General features: G+C 45.0%; 1 protein-coding gene across 3 annotated transcripts in view; it reads right to left on the minus strand.

The window, feature by feature from the left end:
• The window catches only part of pam (peptidylglycine alpha-amidating monooxygenase), a 398,693-nt gene that overhangs the window by 349,823 nt on the left and 22,676 nt on the right, over nucleotides 1–26,194 (minus strand). For all 3 annotated transcript variants that reach the window (XM_070884267.1, XM_070884245.1, XM_070884252.1), the window contains exon 2: nucleotides 11,746–11,932. The gene's annotated coding sequence lies outside the window, so the exon portion shown is untranslated. The remainder of the gene's footprint in view (nucleotides 1–11,745; nucleotides 11,933–26,194) is intronic.

Below are 26,194 nucleotides of genomic sequence, written 5' to 3' on the forward strand. Positions count from 1 at the left end.
GAGATGGGGGCGGAGAGAGAGAGATGGGGGCGGAGAGAGAGAGATGGGGGCGGAGAGAGAGAGATGGGGGCGGAGAGAGAGAGATGGGGGCGGAGAGAGAGAGATGGGGGCGGAGAGAGAGAGATGGGGGCGGAGAGAGAGAGATGGGGGCGGAGAGAGAGAGATGGGGGCGGAGAGAGAGAGATGGGGGCGGAGAGAGAGAGATGGGGGCGGAGAGAGAGAGATGGGGGCGGAGAGAGAGAGATGGGGGCGGAGAGAGAGAGATGGGGGCGGAGAGAGAGAGATGGGGGCGGAGAGAGAGAGATGGGGGCGGAGAGAGAGAGATGGGGGCGGAGAGAGAGATGGGGGGGGAGGAGAGAGATGGGGGGGGGGGGAAGGAGAAGAGGGGAGGAGCGGGCGGGGGGGAATAGAGCCGGGAGAGGGGGAGGGGAGGGGCGGGAAGAGGGGAGGGTGAGAGCGTCACAACATTTTCCACACCCTTGTTTTGGCCTGTGACTGCACGAATGCTGGTAAGTAGAACTGAGAAACAGTCCATTACTGAAGTTACATGCTGCTCCAAGTGATATTAGTTTGTAATAAAACGGGAATTTAGACCGCAAATCTGTTAAGTGAACAGAGCTGAACACTGGTGTGTGCGAGAAGCATCCTTAGAAGTGTTGCAGCTGATTAGGTGCTGATAATCTCAGCTGGTTCTGCAAGATTGTTGGTTATAAAAAACAAATTCCAGTATATACAATGGCCATTTAAAAATAAGGACACCTGCAAAAGAAAAGAGCGCTCATGCCAGTCCCTATAAGAACATAAGAATTAGGAACAGGATTGGCCATCTAGCCCCGAGCCTGCTCCGCCATTCAACAAGATCATGGCTGATCTGGCCGTGGACTCAGCTCCACTTACCCGCCCGCTCCCCATAATCCTTAATTCCCTTATTGGTTAAAAATCTGTGACTTGAATACATTCAATGAGCTAGCCTCAACTGCTTCCTTGGGCAGAGAATTCCACAGATTCACAACCCTCTGGGAGAAGAAATTCCTTCTCAACTCGGTTTTAAATTGGCTCCCCCGTATTTTGAGGCTGTGCCCCTTAGTTCCAGTCTCCCCGACCAGTGGAAACAACCTCTCTGCCTCTATCTTGTCTATCCCTTTCATGATTTTAAATGTTTCTATAAGATCACCCCTCATCCTTCTGAACTCCAATGAGTTAAGACCCAGTCTACTCAATCTATCATAAGGTAACTCCTCATCTCCGGAATCAGCCTAGTGAATCGTCTCTGTACCTCCTCCAAAGCTAGTATATCCTTCCTTAAGTAAGGTGACCAAAACTGCACACAGTACTCCAGGTGCGGCCTCACCAATACCCTGTACAGTTGCAGCAGGACCTCCCTGCTTTTGTATTCCATCCCTCTCGCAATGAAGGCCAACATTCCATTCGCCTTCCTGATTACCTGCTGCACCTGCAAACTAACTTTTTGGAATTCATGCACAAGGACCCCCAGGTCCCTCTGCACCGCAGCATGTTGTAATTTCTCCCCATTCAAATAATATTCCCTTTTACTGTTTTTTTCCCCCCCCAAGGTGGATGACCTCACACTTCGACATTGTATTCCATCTGCCAAACCTTAGCCCATTCGCTTAACCTATCTAAATCTCTTTGCAGCCTCTCTGTGTCCTCTACACAACCCGCTTTCCTACTAATCTTTGTGTCATCTGCAAATTTTGTTACACTACACTCTGTCCCCTCTTCCAGGTCGGCTATGTATATTGTAAACAGTTGTGGTCCCAGCACCGATCCCTGTGGCACACCACTAACCACCGATTTCCAACCCAAAAAGGACCCATTTATCCTGACTCTGCTTTCTGTTAGCCAGCAAATTCTCTATCCATGCTAATACATTTCCACTAACTCCGCGTACCTTTATCTTCTGCAGTAACCTTTTGTGTGGCACCTTATCGAATGCCTTTTGAAAATCTAAATACACCACATCCATCGGTACACCTCTATCCACCATGCTCGTTATATCCTCAAAGATATATCATACTTGTTTCACTGCACACTATCTACTGCATTCTTTTTATCTAAGCAATTGATAATTTCTTGAAAAAACTCTTCAATTTGTCAATTCTTGATTGAGACATGAATTTTTAAATTCTCTCTAAACCTTTGGCGCTGTATATATGTTCTAAAACTGTTGCAATTTTTCTTTTGAGCAAAACAGTCACATGACCCAAGCAGAAAGTAGCAGAAACAGGCAAGTCGAGATATTGTACCACTCAAGTGTAGATAGTTAAAAGAAAAAATATTTCTGTTCAGAACCTTTGAAGTTGGTACATTTTTCACTGAAATATCTAGGTAATTAGAAATGTTGCATCCAGTCCGAGATATTTGGGAAGCTCTGCACTTCAATGTCTCAGACATGTTTATTTCACTTGTAACTAACTTAAAACATTAATTAAAAAAGCAACAAATCACAAACTACTGTCAAGAAAATGATGAGAATGCCTCAAATATGACAGGAAAATTACCAATAAACTAACAGCAAAAACCTATGCATGAAAATCTGTCAATCAACCACCAAGCACCACAAAGCCAACCAGTGAAAGTGTACAAAACAATTTCTCAAAGTGATTTAATCTGTCATTTTGATCTATCCATTAATTTAAGTATTTCTAAAGTGGCATTTAACTTGCATTTGTATACTGATCATTATTGTAGAGAACACGTACATTCAGAAAGTCTTTGACAAGGCACCACACGGGAGGCTATTGGAGAAAGGGGTATGTAATTAGGGGGAAGAGCAGCAAATTGGATTAAAAACTGGCTAGAAGGGAGGAAGAGAGTATGAGTTGAGGGAAATTTCTCAGATTGGTTGGAAGTGGATAGTGGTGTCCGCAGAGTTCAGTTCTGGGATCACTTCTGTTCACTATGTACATCAATGAATTGGTTATAGGATGAGGGGAGTGGTGTCAAAACGTGCATAGAACATAGGGCTCAATTTTCCCCAAGCCAGTTTTCTGGCGTATTGCCAGAGTTACGCCGTGTTTTCTAGGCCAGAAATATTTTGCCAAACTTCCCCCATTTATAATTCGAATTAGGCGCCGCGCAGCATGTCCAGTCTCCTCCGGGGGAGGGGGGGGGGGCAGCGCGGCGCCTGCTGCCTGCGTCAAAAGACAATACCACACCTTCTGCGCATGCGCGCGGGGGGGGGGGGGGGGGGGAGGGGGGGGATTACGTTTTTGACGTCTTTCCAATGGACGCGCATGCTCAGTACAGCTCGGATTTGGCAATCGGCCATTTTTCAAGAACCAGGTGTGTGTGCGTGTGTGAGAGAGAGAGAAGGAGTGCTGTGTGATAAAAATCACAGCTGGAGCAATACAAGATGCAACACGGACCAAGGACCAAGAATTTCTTGCTGGAAGAAGTGGAGGCACTAGTTACTGTGATGGAGAACAGATGGCAGGAGCTGGAAATCAGCAGAGGTCACATAAAAGTTACACCAAAAGAAATGAAGAAACGCTGGAACCAAGTTGCAGAAGATTACTGCGCAATGGTGAACACCATGAGATCTGGAAGCCAGTGTAAAAAGAAATGGTAGGTCGAGTAATTAGTGCAAGTAATATTTTCATTTATTCAATGCAATTGTAAATGTGACCAGCTGTATATGTCCAACCCAGCAAAAAGACACCCTCTCGAAAAAGTTGCATTTTCATCATTGCAGAGGAAAGTGGCACACAACAAAAGGAACGAACTCGAACAGGAGGAGGCCCGGCAAATCTGCACCCACTGACAACCTTGGAAGAGAGGGTCACTGCTTTGATAGGTCCTGCCTGGAAAAAAGCAATCAGTACTGCACAAGCTGGGTCCACACTCAAGGGAGAGGGTAAGTCCTGCAAATGCATCGTGGCCCTTCAAATCAACCTGCTGCCTGGCCTGCGATGTATGAGACTACTCATGCCACCCATCCTGCCCCCTCCTCTGCTGCTAACCATTTGTCTGTTCTGTTATATTTTGCAGAACTGGAGGCCAACCGTGACGATGCAGAAGATTCAGACGAGGATGAGCCTGAAGAGGAGAACATCCTACAATCCAACCCTCTAGACTAAGAACATGGAGGGGGACGGGGGGCACAGAAAGGGGAGTGGACTGAGCCGGATGAAGCTCCCACTGTTGTACTGAATATGGCGGACGTGCCTTCATGGAGGTGCCAGCCCCTTCCGTGCCTCGTGGTTTGAGTGTTGGTGGGACATTCCATGGTTTCAGACCTCGAGTTTGCGGGTCCTTATGGGTTGCAGCGAGGCACACTCAGGGCTCCACTAACCCAGGCTGCGGGTCCCAGTGGGATGCAGCGAGCCACACCCAGGGTGAGGAGGGGAAGGAGAGCTCGACCACGCTCTCCTGAGATGCAGGGTGTAACAGATGTGGTTCAGATGATGCCATTGAGTGCGAAGAGCATTGACCTTACCCAATCACTCCTGGACACCATCAGTAGGGTGAGTGATGAGGTAGCGGGACTGTCAGGAGAAGTGCCAGGACCATCAGTGAGGGAATAGTGACCATGAGGGAGGGAATGTCAGAGGTAGTGCAAATCACGACACTGGTATTGAATGAGGGAATATCAGAGGTAGTACTGGCCATAAGGGAGGGATTGTTGCAGTCCGCTGAGACACTGTCAGGGTGCATGAGGGACAGCATGTGTGAGTTAGCTGCTGCAATAAGGGAACACGCCCAGACCCTACACCCATTGACAGAATCAGCTCTCACTGTAATCCCCACACCAGCCTCTGAAGAGCCCCAAGCCGGGCCGTCCAACTTGTGGCCTGACGCTGGCGCCCCTCACCCTCAAGAAATGAGCAGTACCCGAGATGTTAGAAGGAATAAGCTTGGTACCAAGCCCAGAAACACTGCCACCGCCTGTGGGCAGGGGTGGTGGACAGTCCAAGGCCAAGCGTAGCGGGTGGTCTTAGACTAAGGGGGATGAGAGATGGGTACAGCCTTTCTTTGCTGCTGTTATTATTACTGTTGTAACTGTTCTCAAATTAAAAGTTTTTTGTAAGTTATGTAAATTTACAAGTTTTTAAGTGATCTTAGAGTGATATTAAAGTAAAGTTTGATACAAGAATAATTTTATTAAAGTTAAGTACATTGTAAACTTTTGAATAAAATATATTTTACATTAAAACTGAAACAAGTTCCATTAACACAACATTATGGAACAGTTCCAAACAATAAACATGTCCATGTGGAATAGTTGTCACTGAGCCCTCAGGCATCAGTAAAGCTTTCACGGATGAGCTGCTGGTGCAAGGCTCGAGCAATCGTTAAAGGAGCACACTGGCCCGCCCTCCTCCGGCGTCGTGCTCCGGCCTCAGGCACTTGCATGGCTTCCTCATCCTAGTCATCCTCCTCCTGCTCCTCCTCGTCATCTGCATCTTCCACATCATTATCAGCCACTCTCACCGCAGGTGGGTCCTCCACTCCCAGGCGCTACTGCCTCATGATGGCTAAGTTATGCAGCATGCAGCACACAACAGTGAACTGACCGACAGTCTCAGGGGAGTATTGCAAGTAGCCTCCGAAATGGTCCAGGCATCGGAAATGCTGCTTCAAGATGCCAATGGTCCTCTCAATGATGCTGTGCGTCGCAATGTGCGACTTGTTGTATTAACAGTCAGTTTCCATCAGGGTTACGCGTAGGGGCGTCATGAGCCAGATGGCGATGCCGTACCCTTTGTTTCCCAGTAGCCAGCTCTGCCCTTCTGGCTGCTGCTCAAACATGGCAGATATAACGCTGTCGCGTAGGATGAACGCATCATGGGTGCTGCAAGGGTATCTTGCATCGACTGACATGATATGATGCATGTCATCACACGAGCTGCACATTAATGGAGTGGAAGCCTTTTCTATTCCTGTACATCTCGGAATCCTCCAAAAGGTGCTCTCAAGGCGATGAGTACAATCAATGCAGCCCTGTACCTTTGGGAAGCCAGCAATCCTTGAGAAGCCCACAGCCCTGTCATGGATTGCTTGGGCGGTCATGGGGAACTTTATGTTGTCATTCTTTTGTGCATAAAGTGCAGCTGTCACCTGGCGAATGCAGACATGTGTTGCATGTTGAGAAATGGTGCACACATTCCCAGTTGTAGCTTGAAACGATCTGGAGGCATAGAATGAAAGTGCAGCTGTAACCTTCACTTCAACTGAAAGCAGTCCTCCTGACGCTTCTCAGCTGCAGGTCTGGTTTCACCAACTCACAGATCTCGGTTACAACTTCTTTGCAGAAACGCAGCCTTCTGACACAGTCTGCATCACTCAGGTGTAGGTACAAATGCCTGTCTCGATATATCCGAGGTGGGTAAGGCCTCCTGCCCAGCACCCTATGGGCTCTGATGTTCCTGATGCGATGAGCTCGAATCAACTGTCTCCTACGTAGCACCATGATGCAGAAGGCTCGCACAAGGTACGGCATTGTCAGTATTGCCCCCATACTTAAAGTTAAACTTTCAAAGAAGCTCAAAACAGCAAGAAAGAAGACAGCACAGGTTCACAGTTCTCTTTCTCCCCAAGGTCTGTATGGATGGACCACACACAAAGGTCTTGTGACCTCTCCTCTCTCCACCCTCCATCACCCCCACCGCCCCTCGAGTCTTGTGACCTCAAGACGTAAGATCGGCTATCTCTCTCCCTCCCCGGACTACAAGCCGTAAGATCGGCCATCTCTCTCCCTCCCCGGGCTACAAGCTGCAAGATCGGATCTCTCTCTCGCTCCCCCGGCTACAAGCCGTAAGATCGGCTATCTCTCTCCTTCCTCCTCCCTGCCTCCCAACGGCTTGTTTTGTAGCCGAACCCCAAGCCAGTGTGTCCGGACAAGAGGCCTATTCTGCCGGCCAAACCTACAACCCTCCAGGCCTTCAAGACGTTCGGTGGTGGCATGCGAATTAATTAAAATGAGAAAACTTGTGAAAAACAACAAATTTACACTTCTACGCTGACAAGTAAAAAAAAGTTGAACTTTATTATTGATTTTGACAGTGTTCTTGGCTCCCTCCAAAATCTTCGATTTAAAAACAATGGAGTCTTTTCAGCGCAGATATGTGAATGTGCGCTGGTTTCTTAACTCACCAAAAGGTTTGTTGGGAGTGGCCAGATACGCCAACATAATGGAGAAAAATGTTGGCCAAACTGCGAACAATTGAAAAAAAACGGTGCAGACATGAGGGAACACCCCCTCCGAAGTGAAAAAAAACTGGCCTAGAAGATGGGTGGGAAAGCAAATTGTGACGAAGACACAAAAAATCTGCAAAGGGATACAGACAAGCTAAGTGAATGGGCAAACATTTGGCAGATGGAGTACAATGTAGGGAAACGTGAGGTTATCCACTTTGGTAGAAAAAAAATAGAAAAGCAAATGATAACTTAAATGGAGAAAAATTGCAAAGTGTTGCAGTACAGAGAGACCTGGGGATCCTTGAGCATGAAACAAGTTAGTATACAGGTACAGCAAGTAATCAGGAAGGCAAATGGAATGTTGGCCTTTATTGCAAGGGGGAGAGAGTATAAAAGCAGAGAAGTCCTGCTACAACTGTACAGGGTATTGGTGAGGCCACACCTGGAGTACTGCGTACAGTTTTGGTCTCCGTATTTAAGGAAGGATATACTTGCATTGGAGGCTGTTCAGAGAAGGTTCTCTAGGTTGATTCCAGTGATGAAGGGGTTATGAAGTTAGGTTGAGCCTATACTCATTGGAGTTCAGAAGAATGAGGTGTGATCTTATCGAAACATAGAAGATAATGAGGGGGCTCGACTAGGTGAATGCAGAGAGGATATTTCCACTCATAGGGGAAACTAAAACTAGGGTACATAGTCTCAGAATAAAGGGCCGTCCATTTAAAACTGAGATGAGGAGGAATTTCTTCTCTGAGGGTTGTAAATCTGTCGAATTCTCTGCCCCAGAGAGCTGTGGAGTCTGGGTCATTGAATATATTTAAGGCGTAGACAGATTTTTGAGCGATAAGGGAATAAAGGGTTATGGGGAGCGGGCAGGGAAGTGGAGCGGAGTCCATGGTCAGATCAGCCATGGGATCAAATGGCTACTCCTGCTCCTATTTTTTATGTTCTTTTATATGCTTATGGAGGGAGTCAGAGTACACAGGGAGGTCCTCTCCCCTTCTGATGGGCGGAAGAGACCTCCATAGGAGAACAAAACAAACTGGTTGCACATTGCACAGGAGGGCACAAGCAGGGATGTGGTCAGGAAGACCTGGATGCAGTAGCACAAACCTTTCAATAACCTCATCAGATCACGAAACGTTAGTACAAAGCCACACTCAACCTCATCCTACTGTATCTCTCATCACATCCCCATCCGACTCCTGCACATCCTTACTCACACCAACTTACCTTGCACCTCCACCCATCCCTTTCTATCTACATCATCACATCCCCATCTCACTAGCCACCCCTCTCACTCACTTTCATCCTAGTACAATCATACCAAGGGTAGCCACTTGGGTCTTTTATCCAATGTTCATGTAAAGTTTCTGTTAATGTGCTGTCAAACACTGAAACTTTTATTTTCAACACTTTCCGTTCTTGAACAAATTTGTGTGCCCCTTTGGAAAGGGTTTAGTCAGTTGCAGCGAATGGTGAGACATAACACCTGTGCAGCATTAGGTGTATTGTGGAGAAGGGTGGTGCTGTTGTTGGTGATGCTGGTGTTGGGGGCCGATCATGGTCGGATTCTGAGTACCAAGATGAGACAGTATAAAGAGCAGCCATGTTGATGGAATAGATGGCAGGTGAAGTAGAGATCACAGAAGCATTCTGGCACTAGAGAGTGAGTTCTTCAAATGAGGTAAGAACATAAGAATTTGGAGCATGAGTACGCCATTTGGCCCTTGAGCCTGCTCCGCCATTTGATAAGATCATGGCCGATCTGATCTTGGGCTCAGTTCCACTTCCCTGTCTATTCCCCATAAACCTTCACTCTCATCGCTCAAAAACCTGTCTATCTCCACCTTAAATATATTCAATAACTGTGCCTCCACAGCTCTCTGGGTCAGAGAATTTCACAGATTTACAACCCTCAGAAGAAATTCCTCCTCATCTCAGTTCTAAATGGACGGTCCCTTATTCTTAATCTATGCCCCCTAGTTTTGGACTCCCCCATGTGTGCAAACATCCTCTCTGCATCTACCCTGTCGAGCCCCTTCAGTATCTTATGTTTCAATAAGATCACCTCTCATTCTTCTAAACTCCAATGAATATAGGCCAAACCTGCTAATCCTTTCTTCATAAGTCAACCCCCTCATCTCTGGAATCAACCTAGTGAACCTTCTCTGAAATGCCTCCAATGCAAGTATATCCTTCCTTAAATAAGGAAGCCAAAACTGTACGCAGTACTCCAAGAGTGGATGGAGAGTGGAAAATGGAAAGCCTGCAGAATCCATGCTGGAATTGGACTGAAAAATAGCTTATGGCTAAGGAAAGTGATGGTCTGTCAGGTGGGAGCTTGTACTGTAACTTGAAGCTGTCAAGTAATCAGCTGGAGCAATGGTCGCTGAACTCCCGCTTCAGGTTGATAGCCGTGGTCGCCGAACAGTGTAGGTCCCATGGTCATGGTGAATGCCAAAAGGGAAGTTAAAAAATCCTGTTAATCATCTGTCAACTTGATGGAGTTTAATTGGGTCACCCGCCACTGCCCGTCGGGTCTGCTCAGCATTGTTGACAGACCTGACAATGGGAAAGGCGCATCGCGGCAGGTTGACAGTGGGGTCCTGACGCGGTCAAAAAAAAAAACACTCTCCCGCCCGCTGACACCCTGGAAAAATCCAGCCAGAGTATTTAGACAAGTTGGAATTGATGGAGGTGTAGCTCGAAATGCTAGCAAGGAGGGCTTTAGAGAATTAAGCCTAGAGGAAACAAAAGGTAACATTATTCTTCTTCATTGGTATGGTAGTAGCAAAACGTCAATATCCAAGTTGGCTATTCAGGCCAAAGCTTCCGCTGTAACAGCGTGGATATCTTGTAGGCTGCCTGCAAATTTCCTCTGAGGGCAGTGCTCAATGATGTGCTTCAGGGTCTGATTCTGAGCTCCAGTCGCATGATGGGGATGCTTTAATCTTCCACCTGTGGAGAAGATGGCAGCATCTACCATGACCAATTCTGAGGCGGTTGATGGTCGTTCACTGTTTGCGAAGATGGTTTGATCCAACAGGTTGTATTGTGGCGTCCTCTATAAGGAATCCATTCCTCTTGGCAGTTCTTCCAAGCATTTTGCCACGGTAACAGTGATGAGGGTCTATGGATTTTGTAGCTCAGTTCTGGGTCAAGCAAGACACAAGGGGCTGGATTTTAGGCTTTTCTGTTTTCAGGATGAAAACGGAGGCTGGGCGGGGCTGGGTGGGAAAGTTACCGGCCGGGAATAGCTTGCGCTTTAGTATGGAAGTTTCGGCATCTGGGCTCTGCGTCTGGGGGGGGCAATGCTAAGGGAGGCATTGTACATTTTTCGTGGCGCAAGGATGGTAAACTCGCGAACTAAAGTGCTGGGGGCCATGTGCGATCCGAGAGGCGCCTGGGGTGGGGGCGCGGGGTGGAGACCTTAAAAAGAAAACACAAAAACATTCCCAAAACATTGCCCACGCCACCACAACACAAATTGCTAAAAAAAAAATTAAAAGACCAAACACTCACATTTTGGAGTACTTTACCTTGCTCTGCGCGGCCAACTATGCTGATTTCCCAGGCAGTCATTGCAGCGCACTTCCGGGCAAGAGTCAAAACTACTGCCATGTATCACAAAACCGGACCAGAGGATCGCAACGGGGCGCAAGAGACCTCAACGCCACCTTTCACGCCGCTCCGGGGCGAAACACAGAGCGGAAAATACTGGAAAATCCAGCCCTAGGTCTGTTTTAATCTGAGTAAGCAGCTGGGAAGGGGGTGGAGCTGGTAGCAAGGGTAGAGAGTTTTTGATGGGAGCTGAATAACATTGTTTTGATTTTACAAAAGGTAGATAGATTGGAAAGTTATCGTTACAAATTATATCAAACAAATATAATGATAAAGCCTCGAGTTATTTGATCCCCTTTGACTTGGTTAAAATATGTTAACTGAATGAAAAATAGTATTTCATGAGTCATAAAAACAAATGATGATTCAGTTAAGAAAAAGAGTTAGTCTGTTCACTTACATGGAACTTAGTGCACTCAAATTGCAGTTGTGAAGTTATTTCTGAACTTCCAAGTAAACACTTAACTCTACTTTTCCAATATTGTAGCTCATTTATTACATAACCTTTTGAATATATTCAAAAGGTGTCACACATCCATAGCATAGAAAAATTACGATTGGCTCCAACAAGCACTATCTGCAGTTCTCAAATAACAATGTATCTCCTCTTACTTGTCAATTAAGACCTGCTGCACGGAATGAGAAAAGTTACAATTAACAAAATGAGAAAAAAAAAGCAAAGCAAAAATGTTACAGGATTAGTGAAAAAGGAATCAATGCTCTGCTGTTAACCCAGAAACTCGGGAAAATTGTTTTGCTTTTCAGCTCAAAGTGCTGAAATAAGTGGTAGTAATCTAGCTACCAGGTGGAAACTCCCAGCTTTGGTTCAGATATACTTAAACTAGGATAAGACGTTCGTTACTAAAGTCGAAAAAAAACATATCTATACAACACCTTTCATGTCCTTAGACATGTCCAAGTGCTTCACAGCCAATTAATTATTTTTTGAACTATACTCACTTGTTCTTTTGTAGGCAAATATGGCAGCCAATTCACACGGTGAACGGTCCTGTTATTCAGTTTTAGGAATTTTGAATGAGGCATAAATGTCCGCCAGGACACCGAGCAAACTCCCCTACGCTTCTTTGAAAAGTGCCACAGGATCTTTTCCGCCCACCTGAACGGGAAATCCAACAGTCTGGGAAAGCTATAAAAAGCAACAAAGGGACACAAAAAAAGCATTAAGATCCTCAAAAATAAAACAAAAAAAAACCTTTCAAGTGATATCAAGGCTAACAGTAAAAGTTTTTATAAATATATCGAGAGAAAGAGAGTGGCCAAGGGAAATGTGGGCTCAAAGATGATACTGTAATCGACAATAAGGAACTGGCAGGCTTGTTAAATTAGTATTTTGCATCCGTCCTCACAGAAGAGAACAAAATACCAGTGGTACAAGGGAAACTAAAAATATATCGAGGAGGAACTTGCTGGATTTATTATGTTAAAAAAAATGGTAATGGAGAAAATAATGAGACTTGAGATAGTCAAATCTCCAGGACCTGATGGTTTCCACCACAGGGCATTAAAAGTAAGGAAATTGCAGATCGTTAATCATAATCTTCCAAAGCTCTCTTCATTTGGGAACTGTGCCATTGTATTGGAAAATTGCAAATGTTTAAGAAGAATGGGAGAGAAACCAGGTAACAGACCTGTGAATCTAACATCAGTTTTGGGGAATATACTAGAATCTGTTATTAGGGACAGAATGACTGATCACAGACAAATGTGAGCTAGTCAGAGAGAGAGTCGGCATATATTTGTGAAAGCTAGGTCATATCTGACAAATTGAATTTTTTGAGGTCACTACCATGGTGGAGAAAGGAGTGTCTGTGGATGTTGTCTACATGGACTTCCAGAAGGCATTTGAGAAGGTTCCATGTAAAAATGAAAGCACACGGAATTGAAGCCATCCTTGCAACATGAGTTGGAAATTGGTGGGGAAGAAAGGGATGTACTCTGATTGGTGGGATGTGACAAGTGGTGTTCCCCAGGAATCTATACTTTATCATAATTTGACATTCCACAAATATAATTTCTTCATGACCAGAACAGTTGTTTAATATATGCTGTTAAAACCCCAGTTACACCTATTCCAACAAGGCTTAACATTTAATGGGGTTTTCAACAGCGATATTAGCACGGAAAAGCTCAAGTTTTCGTCAGTTCAATTAATTGCTGGATATGGAGGGGGATGGATGGTGGGGGGGGGGGCGGGGGGTGGGGGGGGAGGTCCACAGCACAGCCAGTGAATGACTGACCATAACTTCAGGATTTCTGCATTTAGGTGCGCATGCACTAAATCCTGAAGTTGCAGTCAGTTTCAGAGCGGTAATGACAGCGAACGCTGACAGTTCACTGTCATTACCCACCGTAAAATCTGGGCTAATATCTTCCAGGCCTACAAATAAACCAAAGGTTAAAAAAAATCCTGGAAACATAGAAAATAGGTGCAGTAGGCCATTTGGCCCTTCGAGCCTGCACCACCATTCAATAAGATCATGGCTGATCATTCCCTCAGTACCCCTTTCCTGCTTTCTCATCACAAAAACCTTGTAATTTGCTGGAATGTAGAAAGAATTAGAATTGAAATCCAGAGACTAGAGTTAAAATTCATTCAGTGCACAATTATTCATACTTCAAGTACTAATACTGAAAGGCAAGTTAGTAGAATAAAGTGACAAAGGCAGCAACGTTAAAGTTGAAAGTTTTGACCATTCAACTTTGGAAATATTTCCTAACTGCTAAGCAGCCAAATTGGTATAGTTCCTGAGAAAGCCTTTTGACAAAGCAAACCAAAAGCTTTCTCTTTGATGTTGACAGTAAATAATATGTCCTTATAAGGAAACCCTTCCCGTGAAATCAGAACGGATGGCCTGTGTTGTCAGTTGAGGTCAACCCTTGACTGTTTGGTATTGACAGCATCAGATACACGGGCGGAAGGAAATATTTCTATCTTGGAGAAATGATTGCCTGAATTATTTTTTGATCTTGGATGCAAGAGAGGTCATTTTTGTCTTAGTTTAAACACTTTCAAAGGAGCAAGTTAATTTTGAGAGAGAAAGTGAGTTTAGAGAGTCAACTCAAACTTATTCTCGTGAGGAGCCTAGGAATTAATAAAGCAGGTTAATCCAGTAATTAAATCCTCATGGTACAAGAGATAGTGTAAATTAGATGTATATGAACATAGGAAAATAAAATGATATTTGATGAACCAGAAATGAAAGTCGATATGAGACAGGAAGGACAACCAAAATGCTGCAGAAACAGATTTGTTTAATTTGACAGTGCAATCATGTTTAAAAAGGTCGCAGGCCATTTCAACAGCATCACAGACATACACAGAGCACATAATTATTTCTATATAGCTAAGATAAAGATATTAAGGCTGAATTGAAAGTTACAATACATTAAGGTGAATTTAGTCAATAAATTGTATTATTATACTGCTCATCATGAAGTTGTTGCAAACAGTGTGATAATTACTTTGATAACCATGTATTCTTTACATGGAGTTAGTGAAATAAAATAGTGTAATGGATGCAGCTCTGCGCGACCGTTTATTCCTTAATAACTGGACAGACATCAGGCATCTACAGGAATGAATGCTTGGATTACAGCTGCTTAAGAGACTACAACTAATGACTTGATTGCATTCAGTTTTAATAAACCTGTCTTGTAAGGGAGGCTGCATTATTCAATCTAAAAGGTAATGCCGAACATGACTGCTTTTTACACAACTAGTTTCCATTCATTATCTAGGCATTACAATAAAAACTTGTATTTACATAGTGTATTTAATGTTGGTCAGCGAGCACAAGGGTGATGGGTGAGCAGGACTTCGTCAGAGTTAGGACATGGGCAGCCGAGTTTTGGATCACCTTTAGTTTATCATAGAAATTTCTCTTCTTCGGCGGTCCCTCGTATCAAGGATGACTTGCTTCCACACCAAAAAGGGGATGAGTTCACATGTTTTACAATGAGATATTCCAGGTCCAGAACTACATATTGAAGGGTGGAAGATGCCGGTTCGTGGATTTTTTTAACGTGTGGTGGCCATTGCACACCAGCCACCACATGGGCTTGACAGACCTAGGTCTTGGTCCAGTAGCAAGGATTAACCAAGCTGACTGGAGACCAGCTCTGCTGCACGGACCTAGTGTGCACACATATTGCAGTGTGGACTGGCCCGTGCTGCCCTTGGGCCCTCGCCTCTCCTGGGCCCAGATTACGTCTCTCTACAATCTCTCGCCGCTCCTTCGCCCTGACCTCGCCACTCCTCTGCTGCTTGCCACCTCTCCTGCTGTACCTGCCCACGCTCCAATCGGAAACCTGGATTATGGTGATGTCCAATCCAGTCACCTCCTCCAAGTCGTCGCCCTCCTGAACCGACTCGCGCTGTGCTCCACATACCACCATGGCTGTTGGCTGAAAAACGTAGGCTGCTCCACAGCGCCACTGGTAGCCAGATACTGCAACTGAATGCAGACTAAGACAAATTTTTAAGTATGAACTCTCAACATATTTTTGCAGCTATGTTATGTGGCTTTCATTGAAAACGATCACAGCAACATTTGCAGGTGTAACTGGTACTGCAGGTAAATGTTGACAGTTGTCTTATGGGTTTCCCCATCATCAGAACCTGGCATAGGAGTTTTAAATGTAATTTGAAATGGAAAGTTGCAATCCATTTGGCAAATTTAATATACTGATACAAAATATTTGTTCAAAGTTTCTGCCATTTCCGTTTCCCATTATTAATTCTCCATTCTCATCGTCTAAGGGACCAACTTTGACTTTAGCTACTCTCTTCCTTTTTATATACCTGTAGCAGCTCTTACTGTCTGTTTTATATTTCTTGCTGGTTTACTTTCATACTCTATATACCCTCTCTTTATAATTTTGCTGATTTAAAAAAAATTCTAGCCAAGACTGATGTAAGAATTTACTATCACAAAAATAAAAGTGAATGTTTCCATTGTAAGGTATGTATTTTTCAAAATTGAGAAATGTAGGTGAAGGGCCAAGGCATATTGTAGATATCATGAATTAGGTAGTGCTAAGCTTAAGTTTTAAAAACCTGTAGTGTATACGAATAAGAAAAAACTTTTTCCCCTCAGTTAGAAGCTTGTACATAGGGAGTACTGGGTTTCAAACATCTCCACATCATAGAAATTTACAGCACAGAAACAGACCACCGTGTCCGCATCAGCCGACCGAGAGCTATCCAGCGTAATCACACTTCCAGCTCTTGGTCCGTAGCCCTGTGGATTACAGCACTTTAAATGCACATCCAAGTATCTTTTAAATGTGTTGAGGGCTTCTGCCTCTACCACCCTTTCAGGAGGTGAGTTCCAGACCCTCACCACTCTCTGGGTAAAGAAATTTCCCCTCATATCGCCTCTATACCTCCCAATTACTTTAAATCTATGCCACCTGGTTGTTGACCCCTCTGCCAACGGAAACAGGTCCTTCCTATTCACTCTATCTAGGCCACTCATCATTTTATACACCTCAATCAGGTCTCCCCTCAGCCTTCACTGTTCCATAGAAAACAGTCCCAGCATCTCCACTCTTTCCTCATAGTCAAAATTCTCCAGTCCAGGCAACATTCTTGTAAATCTCCTCTGCACCCTTCCCAGTGCAATCACATATTTCCTGTAATGTGGTGACCAGAACTGCACACAGTGCTCCAGCTGCAGCCTAACCAGTGTTTTATACAATTCAAGCATAACCTCCTTGCTCTTGTATTTCATGCCTCGACTAATAAAGGCAAGTATTCCATATGCCTTCCTAACCACCTTATCTACCTGGCCTGCTACCTTCAGGAATCTGTGAACCTGTACTCCAAGGTCCCTCTACACTTTGCAGTGTCGTACCATTTAATGTGCGTTTCCTTGTCTTGTTAGACCTCACACTTATCTGGATTGAATTTCATTAGCCACTGTTCTGCCCACCTGACCAGTACATTGATATCTTCCTGCAGTCCGTAGCTTTCTTCATTATCCACCACACAGCCTATTTTAGTGTCATCTGCAAACTTCTTAATCATACCCTCAACATTCAAGTCCAAGTCATTGATATACACCACAAAAAGCAAGGGACCCAGCACTGAGCCCTGTGGAACCCCACTGGATACAGCCTTCCAGTCACAAAAACATCAACAAATACCCTTTGCTTCCTGCCTCTGAGCTAATTTTGGATCCGACTTGCCACTTTGCCCTGGATCCACGGGCTTTTACTTTTGTGACTAGTCTGCCATGTGGGACCTTATCAAAAGCTTTCCTAAAATCCATATACACTACATCATACGCACTGCCCTCATCAACCCTCCTGGTTACCTCCTTGAAAAATTCAATCAAATTAGTCAGACACGATCTTCCCTTATCAAAACCATGCTGACTGTCCTTGATTAATCCATGTCTTTCCAAATGAAGATTTATCCTGTCCCTCAGGATTTCTTCCAATAATTTTCCCACCACTGAGATTAGACTGACTGGCCTGTAATTACTCAGTCTATCCTTTTCTCCCTTTTTAAACAAAGGTACAATATTAGCAGTCCTTCAGTCCTCTGTAGCTAGAGAGGATTGGAAAATGATGGTCAGACCCTCTGCTCTTTCCTCTTTCGCTTCTCAACAGACTGGGATAAATTTAATCCGGGCCTGGGGCTTTATCCACTTTCAAAGCTGCCAAGTTCCTTAATACTTCCTCTCTCACTATGTTTATCTCGTCTAATATTTCACACTCCTCCTCCCTCATTGCAAAGTTGCAGCGCCCCTTTCTCTTGTGAAAACAGATGCAAAGTATTCATTAAGAATCATACCACATCTTCTACCTCCACACAGAGATTTCCTTTATGGTCTCTAATAGGCCCCACTCTTTCTCTAGTTATCCTCTTGTTCTTGATGTATTTATAAAATATCTTTGGGTATTCCCTGATTTTACTTACTAACATTCTTTCATGCTCTCTCTTTGTTTTCCTGATTTCTTTTTTAATTGCACCCCTGCACTTCTTATACTCCTCTAGAGTTTCTGCAGTATTGAGTTCTCAGTATCTCATAAGCTCCACCCTTTATTTTAAACGGAACATACTTGCTCTGTACCCACAGGATCTCCTCCTTGAATACCCCCCACTGCTCTGACACTGATTTACCATCAAATAACCGTTTCCAGTCCACTTTGGACAAATCCCATCTCAGCTCAACAATATTGGCTTTACCCCATTGAGAACTTTTGTTCCTGGTCCACCTTTGTCCTTTTCCATAACTACTCTAAATCTTACTGAATTATGATCACCAGCACCAAAATGCTCTCCCACTGATATCCCTTCCATCCACCCCTCTTCATTTTCCAAGAGCAAGTCCAGAACTGCCTCCTCCCTTGTTATGCTTGCTGCATACTGACTAAAGAAGTTCTCCTGAATGCATTTTCGGAATTCCGCACTCTGTACCATTCACACTACTTTTTTCCCAGTGAATATTGGGGTAGTTGAAATCCCCCACTATTACAGCTCTATAGTTTTTGCAATTCGCAGCAATTTGCCCATATATATTTGTTCTTCTATCTCCCTCTAACAGTTTGGGAGTCTATAGTACACTCCCAGTAGTGTGATCGCCCCTTTTTTGTTCTTCAATTCATATGGCCTCATTTGATGACCCCTCTAACATATCATCCCTTCTCACACCTGTAATTGTTTCTTTAATTAATACTGCAACCCCCCCTCCTTTATTACCCCCTCTCTATCCAGTCTGAAAACCCTATAACCAGGAATGTTGAGCTGCCATACCTGTCCTTCTTTCAGCTATGTCTCAGTAATAGCTATAACATCTGTGCTCAGCTCATCTGCCTTATTCCCTATATTCCTTGCATTGGAGTATATATCATTTAGTGGTGTCAAACTCCCTTGTTGTCTATTTTCCAGCCCTTGTTTCCTCTTTCTTCCAAATTCACTTTCTACTTTTTTGCTGCCCAAGTCCAGCTTTGCTTCTCTCCCCACTGAATCTGTTCTCCGGTTCCCATCCCCCTGCCAAGCTAGCAAACAGCACTAGCAAATCTTCCAGTGAGGATACTGGTCCCGGTTCTGTTGAGGTGCAACCCATCCAGCTTGAACAGGTCCCACGTCCCCCAGAAACAGTCCCAACGCCTCCCGCCTGCACCATCTCTCCAGCCATGCATTCATCTTCTCTATCCTCCTATTTCTGCACTCACTAGCACGTGGCACCAGCTGTAACCCGGAGATTATTACCTTTGAGGTCCTGCTTTTTAATTTCTCTCCTAGCTTCCTAAACTCTGCCGGCAGGACCTCATCCTTCTTTCTACCTATGTCATTGGTACCGATTTGGACCACAACCTCTTGCTGTTCACCACTCCCCCCAGAATGTCTTGCAGACGCTCGGTGACATCCTTGACCCTGGTACCAGGGAGGCAACACACCATCCTGGAGTTACGTCTGCGGCCGCAGAAATGCCTGTCTGCTCCCGACTATTGAATCCCCTACCACTATTGCTCTTAAATTCTTCTTTTCCCCACCACCCCAACCCAACCCCCCCCCCCCACGCAGCTGAGCCACCCGTGGTGCCGTGGACGTGGCTCTGGCTGCGCTCCCCAGAACAGAATACTGGTTGGACAGCGACATGAACTCGGGATACTCCTGCACTAACTGCTTAGTCCTCCTCTTCTGTCTCGTGGTTATCCACTTCTTCTCTGCCTGCACACTTTTCAGCTGCAGGGTGACGTGCTATCCATGATATTCTACGAAGTTTAGATAGGAAGCCAATGAAAGTCAGCGAGCACAGGGGGTGATGGGTGAGCGAGACTTGGTGCGTGTTAGGACACGGGCAACTGAGTTTTGGATCAACTCTAGTTTACACAGGGTAGAATGTGGGAGGTCAGCCAGGAGTGCGTTGTAATAGTCAAGTCTAGAGGATGAAGGCTTCAGCAGCAGATGAGCTAAGGCAAGGGCAGAGACGGGCAAGGTTACAGAGGTGAAAATAGGCGGTCTTAGTTATGCTTTGGATATGTGGTCGAAAGCTTATTTCAGGGTCAAATAAGACACCAGGGTTGCAAACAGTCTGGTTCAGCCTCAGACAGAAGTTGGGAAGAGGGATGGAGTAATTGGCTAGGGAATGGAGTTTGTGGTGGAGACCGAAAACAATGGCTTCGGTCTTCCCAATATTCAATTGGAGAAAATTTCTGCTCTTGTCGGACAAGCAGTCTGACAATTTAAGAGACTGAGGAGGGGTCAAGAGAAGTGGTATTGAGGTAGAGCTGGGTGTCATCAGTGTACATGTGGAAACTGATGCTGTGTTTTCGGATGATGTCGCCAAGGGGCAACATGTAGATGAGAAATAGGAGAGGGCCAAGGATAGATCCTTGGGGAACACCAGAGGTAACTATGCGGGGGCAGGAAGATAAGCGGTTGCAGGTGATGAGGTCGTCATACTTATTGTCGATGGTGAGGGTGGAGACTGAGGAGAGGGGTTTAAAAAGACAGTTAGCAGTGGAGAATAGAAGCCGAATTTATCTTTACATTCCAGAATGATTCTGGAATAGTGAGCAATTTTGGCAGACGAGAGCAGGATCCAATGTTTTATGTGATCCAGCCAGATCTAGTGGTGAATGGCTAAACCCAGTTGTCCGCCATATCCGTTCAAGTCTACGTCCCTTGCACTTAAGGGCTGTACCAGGGGGGATGGCCAACAGGGACTAGGGCATCAAAGGTGGTGGTGAGGGTGTGATTTCTGCAGCTCAACTGTCTGCACAATGTCATGGTGAATGGAGGGCCAAAGGCTGGACAGTTTGGGAGCTCATAAGTGCAGTTGCAAGAGAGTGAGAGAGAGATTTTTCCAGAGGCAGACACAGAAGGAGGCAAGGGTGGGGGGGAAATATGTGTGGAGAGCACTACGACAAAGTGGTCAGAGATGGCCTTATCTGCGAGGCCATGAGAAATGGCAAGGTTGAGGGGGTGGCCATGAATATGGGTTGGGGAGTTTACATGGAGGGAGCGATTAAGGTAGGAGAGGATGCTAGTGAACTCAGAGAGAGCATGATGAATTAAGATAGTTAAAATCACTGAGGATGAGAAGTCATTCAGTGCAGAGGCAGAGGGAGGAAAGTAGTGAAGAGATATCGCTAATAACATTTTTATGGTACTTAGGTGGGCGGTAGAGAACTAGAATTTTAAATGAGGTGACGGGGTGGAATAAAGTCAGATGCTCAAAGGAGTAGGGGGGACAGACCAAGCTGTGATTTGCTTATGAGAACCACACCGCCAACACGCTGGATGAGTGGTCAAAGTGGTGGAAGTTATAGCCAGGTGGGTAGGTTTCATTTAAGTGCAACGTGCCATCACCCCTCAACCAAGTTTCCATCAGGGCTTTGATGCCTATGCGATCATCAACGATAAGTTCGTGGACGGGAAGGGCCTGGTTTGCAAGCAAACGAACATTGTGGAGGGAGATGCGGAGAGGGTCGATGATGGCTGCCCCACTGCCAGCGTCCACAGGGTCAGCATTGAGGAGAACATAACATACGAAATAGGAGCAGGAGTAGGCAACTGGCCCCTCGTGCCTGCTCCGCCATTTAATAAGATCATGGTTGATCTGATCTTGGGCTCAGCTCCGGTTCCCATTCCCGCTCCCCGTAACTCTTCACTCCCTTATTGTTTAAGAATCTGTCTGTCTATCTCCGCCTTAAATATATTCAATGATCCAGCCTCCACAGTTCTCTGGGGCAGAGAATTCCACAGATTTATGACCCTCCGAAGAAATTCCTCTTCATCTCAGTTCTAAATGGGCGACCCCCTATTCTTAAATTTTGCCCGTAGTTCTAGATTCCCCCACGTGTGGAAAAATCCTCTCTGAATCTAACTTGTCATGCCCCTTCAGTATCTTATATGTTTCAATAAGATTAACTCCCATTCTTCGAAACTCCAATGAGTATAGACTTAATCTTTCTTCATGTTAATCCCTTCATCTCAGGAATCAACCTAGTGAATCTTCTCTAAACTGCCTCCAAATCAAGTATATCCCTCCTTAAATAAGGAGACCAAAACTGTCCAGAGTACTCTAGGTGTGGCCTCACCAATACTCTGTACAGTTGTAGCAGGACTTCTCTGCTTTTATACTCTATCCCCCTTGCAATAAAGGCCAACATTCCATTTGCCTTCCTGATTACTTGCTGTACCTGCATACTAACGTTTTGTGTTTCATGCACAAAGACCCCCCAGGTCCCTCTGTACTGCAGCACTTTGCAATCTCTCTCCATTTAAATAATAGTTTGCTTTTCTATTTTTTCTGCCGAAGTGGATAACCTCACACTTTCGCACATTATACTCCATCTGCCAAATGTTCGTTCACTTAGCCTGTCAATATCCCTTTGCAGATTTTTTGTGTCCTCTTCACAACTTGCTTTCCCACCTATCTTTGTATCATCAGCAAACTTGGCTACATTACACTCAGTCCTTTCATCCAAGTCATCAATATAGATTGTAAATAGTTGAGGCCCCAGCACCGATCCCTGTGGCACCCCACTAGTTACCGTTTGCCAACCAGAAAATGACCCATTTATCCTGACTCTCTGTTTTCTGTTAGTTAGCCAATCCACGCTAATATATTACCCCTAACGCCGTGAGCTCTTATCTTGTGCAGTAATCTTTTATGTGATACCTTATCGAATGCCTTTTGGAAATCCAAATATACCACATCCACTGGTTCCCCCTTATCCACGCTGCTCGTTACATCCTCAAAGCACTCCAGCAAATTTGTCAAACACTATTTCCCTTTCATAAAACCATGCTGACTGCCTGATTGAATTATGCTTTTCCAAATGTCCCGCTACTGCGGTGGGGAGTTGAATGGGGAGGAGATTGGCAAGATTAGCCTCCAGCAGGCTGCTGGGCAGGAAAGTCGGCGAGAGAGTAGGATGGGACAGTTGGGGTTGCTGCTTGTAAGGAGGCAGCGACGAGTGCCTCGATGGGCCCTTCGTAGGATGCCAAGGGAGGCACAGAGGGAAGCTGTTGGCTTATCCAGGAGGGAGTCAAGCCTGGGACGGCGGCAGGAGAGTAAGAAGGTCAAAGAGTAATGAAGGATTGGGGTCGGAATTTGGGAGTGTAGAGTATCCGAGAGAGGAGAGATGAAACGAGGCATGATGACAGGAGAGAATGGTCAGGGAGGGATCAAGAGGAAAAGTAACAACGGGTAAAAAGTGGAAAAGTATTGACTGGCTTGGATCCAGAGCGGCAGCCAAAGTGCACACGCAAATGGACACTGGAAAGGCTCAGGTTAAATAGGCCTGTTTAAATGCAGTAGTTCATGGGATACAATAGTAGGAAGACCAGGGTCAAAGTCAGAGGTTCCATGGAAGGTCAAAGCCGACATACATAAGAACATAAGAAATAGGAGCAGGAGTAGGCCATCGGGCCCCTCGAGCCTGCTCCGCCATTCAATAAGATCATGGTCTCCGCTCCACTTCCCTGCCCGCTCCCCATAACCCCTTATTGTTTAAGAAACTGTCTATTTCTGTCTTAAATTTATTCAAAGTCCCAGCTTCCACGCTCTCTGAGACAGCAAATGCCACAGATTTACAACCCTCAGAAGAAATTTCTCCTCATCTCACTTTTAAATGGGCGGCCCCTTATTCTAAGATTATGCCCTCTAGTTCTAGTCTCCCCCATCAGTGGAAACATCCTCTCTGCATCCACCTTGTCAAGCCCCCTCATATGTTTCGATAAGATCACCTCTCATTCTTCTAAATTCCAATGAGTAGAGGCCCAACCTAATCAACCGTTCCTCAAAAGTCAACCCACCTCATCCCTGGTATCAATCTAGTGAATCTTCTCTGAACTGCTTCCAAAGCAAGTATATCCTTTTGTAAATATAGAAACCAAAACTGCACGCAGTATTCCAGGTGTGGCCTCACCAATATCCTGTATAGCTGTAGCAAGACTTCCCTGCTTTTATACTCCATTCCCTTTGCAATAAAGTCTTGCTACAGCATACTATCCTTTTGTGTTTCATGCACAAGTACCCCCAAGTCCCGCTGTACTGCAGCACTTTCTCCATTTAAATAATAACTTGCTCTTTGATTTTTTTTCTGCCCAAGTGCATGACCTCACACTTTCCAACATTATACTCCATCTGCCAAATTGTTGCCCACTCACTTAGCCTGTCTATGTCCTTTTGCAGATTTTTTGTGTCCTCCTCATACATTGCTTTCCTCCCATCTTTGTATCATCAGCAAACTTGGCTACGTTACACTCAGTCTCTTCTTCCAAGTTGTTAATATAGATTGTAAATAGTTGGGGTCCCAGCTCTGATCCCTGCGACATGAACAGGATAGGCCAGCACGGAGCATCGACGAACCATTGTCCAAAGCAGGCAAGTGAAGTCCAGAAGCTATTTGTAGTGTAGAGAGATCAAGGATGTGCTGTAGGAAGGAGTGTCGGTAGCCGTGCAGAAAGATGATAGTGACGTAGTCACAAGTTTGTGGACTGCAGTAAAACCACAGCCAACGGCCAGCAAAGTTGACAACTGATAGAACAAGTCAATCTGCAGCTGTTAGCAAGAAGCCAGCAGAGCTGAACAACCAGTAGGAGCAGTGCAGCAGAGACACAGTCGCAATTAAAAGGAAAAATAAACTTTAGCAGCAGAGATGGAGAAACAGCAGGAAGTCTTGCAGTATAATCCAATGCAGTACAGAATAGATCAAGCCCTTAACAAAAAAAACAGTAACACATCCAAAAATGACAGACAGGGCACTACACAAGGTATAATTTTCTGCAAACTACTGACTGTACTAATCAATAAATTAAAATAATCTGCTAACTAATCAGAACTAATTTATTTTGCAGCATGAAAGGTAAACCATATTCTAACACTGCCAGACCTCTAAACGCAAGCTTCTTATTGCTAGCATTTTCACTCATCATGGTTAGTAAATACTAATTCTCTGCCTTCTGATACTTGCTTCTTTACAGACCTCAGCTTTGCTCCCTCGTCTGAACCATAAACTTGAGCATACCTGCTTATACATCTGCTCCGGTCATCCATTGCCAGGTCTGGCTCAATCACTGAGTATTACCATGCTGGTTGAGGGATAAATATTGGCCAGGCACCAGGAGAACCCCTTGCTCAGTGCCACATGATCTTTTCCAACCACTTGAGAGAGCAGACAGGGCTTCAGTTTAATATTTCATCCAAAAGATGGCACCTCAGACAGTGCAACATTCCCTCAGCGCTGCACTGATGTCAACTTACATCATGTGCTCAAGTCTCTGGAGTGGGGCCTGAACCCACAACCTTGATTCAGACGCGGGAGAGCTCCCACCGAGCCAAGGCTCACACTTAATATCTTAATGAATTAATTTTACTTTTCTCAACTTTATTTTTCTTTTTCTCGAGATATGGCTGCTGCTTGCAAGAATGCATTTATTGCCTATTTCCTTGCCCCAAGGTTGGGTTGGTCCTCTCTTGAACCACTGCAGTTATTGTGGTGACAGAACTCCCGCAATGACGGGAGTTACAATATATAAACATTTCCACTGACCAAAGTATTGAACAAGAATACATCAGGGCAGGTAAAGGAGGTATTCTATGCCTCAGAATAAATTGCAACTATAAACAAGTCAGTTTTCTGCACAAAGTTATCACAATCTGGAATAATTTACCAAAAGCATTTTGGTAACTGAGCGAAGCATCAAAATGTTTTAATATCTTGTTCATGATCAACATCTGCCCATATTCTAATTATTAAGGGCCCAATTTTGGCCATGACTTGTTCCAATTTTTTTGGAGTAAGTTGGTTTTTCTGAAGTAAGTTAAAAGATGCCATTTTCCCCAATTGGCCATGACTTGCTCCAGAGTAACTCAGTTAGGTACAATTTTTCTTTAGTTCAGGTTTTTTTTTCCCAAAAGGGGGCATTCCCAGCCACTTAGGCCAGTTTTGGCCATTTAGGCAATTCTGACCAGCTAAAAGTTACTCCAAATCCACTTAGGTCGGCGTAATATGTGGCCAGCTCTTAAAAATCTTGTGGGCAGTTAAGAAATCGGCGCAGGTAAGCAAGTAAGGACCTGCATCCAAACAGCAAGCACCAAACATTGCAAATAAAAGTTGAAATAACTCAATAAAAATAAAGAACTCAGGTAAACAATGGAATAATAAATAATAGTAGTAAATCCCACCTTGAATTGAACTTGGCCGGAGAAGGCAGTGAGCTGGCCCGTACGGGAGGCCGTTCGGCCTGGGAAAGGGGCGGCCGACAAAGACACATCGGGAGGCTGAAGGGAAGGGGGCGGGAGGGGGTGGGGAAGAGGCTGGGCTGGGCTGGCTGGGCTCGGCAGAAACGCGGCAAAGTATCGGGAGGCTGAAGAGAAGGGTGGGGGTTGGAGGGAGGGGCTGGGCTCGGCAAAGTATC

This window comes from Pristiophorus japonicus, chromosome 1 (assembly GCF_044704955.1).
Source record: "Pristiophorus japonicus isolate sPriJap1 chromosome 1, sPriJap1.hap1, whole genome shotgun sequence".
Lineage (NCBI taxonomy): Eukaryota > Metazoa > Chordata > Chondrichthyes > Pristiophoridae > Pristiophorus > Pristiophorus japonicus.